This window comes from Otolemur garnettii, unplaced genomic scaffold (genome assembly GCF_000181295.1).
Source record: "Otolemur garnettii isolate 467f Iridium unplaced genomic scaffold, OtoGar3 scaffold00054, whole genome shotgun sequence".
Lineage (NCBI taxonomy): Eukaryota > Metazoa > Chordata > Mammalia > Primates > Galagidae > Otolemur > Otolemur garnettii.
In genome coordinates, this window is record NW_003852449.1 from 96,077 (window position 1) to 99,142 (window position 3,066).

A 3,066-nucleotide genomic window follows, 5' to 3' on the forward strand; every position below is an offset into this window, starting at 1 on the left:
GCAGACACCCCCAGCCACACGGCTGCCCCGGTGCAGACACCCCAGCCACACGGCTGCCCCGGTGCAGACACCCCCAGCCATACGGCTGCCCTGGTGCAGACACCCCAGCCACACTGCTGCCCTGGTGCATGCAGGACAGTGAGCATCTGGCAGAGATATCTGTAGCTGGGGAGTGCTGGACTGGGAGGGGAATGGCCAATCCTGAAACTTCATCCTTTGTGACAGTGGACAGGGCAGGCAAAAACCCCAGGGCTCTTGGAATGATGACACAGATGGGTAGCCAGCTGGCCTAGACTAGAACAGCATGACCACTTTTGTATTTTTGGAGCATATTTAGGCTCATGTAGGCCTGGACCTTTCCTGAGGACTCAAGAAACAGGAGAGGGCAGCGAGAGGCTTTCACTTCCATTTTATGCCCTTTTAGGCGGTTTTAACTTCTATGGGTTTTTTTTTTTTTTTTACAATTCCTTGTAGCATTTTTTAAAATTCTTTTTTTAAGATGGGGGCTCACTCTGTCACCCTAACTACAATATAGTGATGTCATCGTAGCTCACTGCAGCCTCCAACTCCTGGGTTCAAGCAATTATCTTATCTCAGCCTCCTGAATAGCTGAGACTACAGCTGCCCACCCCAACACATGGCTAGATTTTCTATGTTTAGTAGAGATGGAGTCTCGCTCTTGCTCAGGCTGGTCTCAAACTCATGAGCTCAAGGGCTCCTCCCACTTCAGTCTCCAGAGTGCTGCATATAATAAGGAGATGCAGAAAGGTCACAGGCCTAAGAATCTGGCACTAAAAGGCCCACGGTGGCCCTAGGACCACACACTCAGCATCATACAGACCCTCATCCCCTCCAGGAGTGTAGGGGACGGGAAGAAACCCACCCTCCAATCTTAAGAGGGGCCTTGGGACCCTCTCTCTATTCCCCCAAGCCCAGGAAGCTCACCCAGGCTTCCTGGAGGCCAGGAGTAGGGAGGGACAGTGTCTCAGGAGGGCAGCCAGGGATGACAGTCCACCAGGGACACTGTCTGGGCTCAGGGCTGGGCAGGCTGGGCCTCCTGCCTGGTAGGGTCCATCCTCCCCTATAGCCCTAAGGGCAGGCCTTTGGGGGTGGGGGGTGTTGGGCCAGTTCTCCAAGTGCTCAGGGAGAGGCCATCTGCAGGGCTCAGCCATGTGGGCCTCCACTGTGGACCAGCACTCCCTCATTTAGTCTTCACAGCAATGCTACCAGAGGGTGTTACTGGGGCATGGAGTGGTGAAGTCACTTGCCAGAATTTGTCCCAGATGGTCTGGGTGGGGAGACTATGCCCCTAACCCTGGTGTCTCCTGCCCCTTCATCCCTTCAGCCCCAGGGCATGACTCAAGAGTGCAGCTGAAGAGGGGCACCAGGCCCTGACCTGGGGGCTCCCTGTGGGAGAGAAGCAGGAGCAAGAGCTGAGATGGGTCAGCTCTGCGTGGGCCACAGGGGCCCAATGCCATCATGCTGGGGACCATGCTCAGGGTTTGTCAAGCAGAGAGGGAGTGTGCACAGTCAAGCCACCAGCCATGTAAAATGAGGACACTCACTAGTCACTGGATGGGCCCCTCCACCCCCTCCTGTCCTCTCTGGCCCTCTCCCACGCCCCATCCTCCATTCTCAGCTGGCTTCACTGCTCTCTGGGGCTTCAGCACCATGGCCAGTGCCAGGATTGGGGGCTCCTGCTGGGGAGGCAAGGTGGGGACTGGTTGGAGAGTGGACAGATGAGGGCTCTCTGGGTCATCCATTCTTTGTCACTCATTTGCTCCATTGCCCTGGAGTGGCCCTTCATGCAACCCATCCACCAGGGCATGCCTGATGGTGGGGCTACCACCTCTCCCTCGGACCCTGGCTCTACCTGTCACCAAGCAGGCCTCTCTGTTCCCAAGCCCCACTCAGGCACTTGCCCCACTGTTCCTGCAGTGGGGAGGCTCTCCCCCAGACTTCCATCACCCTCAGTTCTCAGGTCTTTTCTGAAATGCCCTCCCCACCTCAGCTGCCGCTCCAGCCCTCCTGTTGCTTTGTGTCCTCCTTGGCGCTGACCACCAGCTTCCTTGAACTTTTCTTTCATCTTATTGTCTGTCATCCCCATTCAGGCATCAGCTCCATAAGGGCAGGAAATTTGGTGATTTCCCCAGGCCCTGGAGCAGAATAGAGACATGTTTATACTTGTTGAAGAAATAGAGAAATGCAGGAGTCCCAGGCCTGTCTCCGTGCTGGCCTCCATCTGCAGAGGGCCTCCTGCCCTCCTCAGCTTTGCCTGAACCTGGATCTCTCTGCTCTGGCCTCCTCACTGCCCAGACTGGCTTCTCCCTTCGGCCTCACCCAAGGCTGCAGTGCCAGCCCAGCCCGAGTCAGCTACATTGGCCCCATCTGACCCGAAAGCCAGTGTGTGGCACCTGGCTGTTCCAGCCTGAGAATGCTTACCCAACCCACTCCTTCCCACAGGCACCTTCCCATTCCTGGGAGGAAATGTGAGCCACACTAGGTGGCTACCAGCCTCCTCACTGCCATGGGGGCCCTGGCCCTGCAGCCCAGCCTGCATGGCCACAGCCGGGGCTCCCCTCTCCGCACTCAGCTCCCTTCTCCCTTCTCCTGCAGGGTCTGGCTGCCTGGATGTCTCTCCAAGTCCCTGACACCCAAGCCTTGGCAGTCCCCTGGGTCTCTGCCCCTGCCAGCCATGTCTGGAATGGGAACACTGCCACTTGTGGCCAGCAGATGGCACATGTTGGCCACAGTCTGTGGCCAGAGGCAGACTATTTAACAAAGCACTTGGTCCAGTTTCCCTGTTACTCAGATAGGGAAACAGAGGCCCTAAGGGGGGGTCTGTGCTCACCTTAAAGCCCAGAAAGAGTGAAGGGTGCACCAGGGCATGGAGTCCAGGGTTCCTGCCTGCATGACCAGAGGTCCTGCCAGCCTTGTGACCTCACTAGCATCCTCTCCATGCCCTTCCCTGTGTGAACCCTCCCCATGTCCCTGACTTCCTTCCCCCCTCCCATTCCTGCTGCCTCTCCTTCAGCCCTCACAGACTGGGCTCTACCTCCGGCTTGA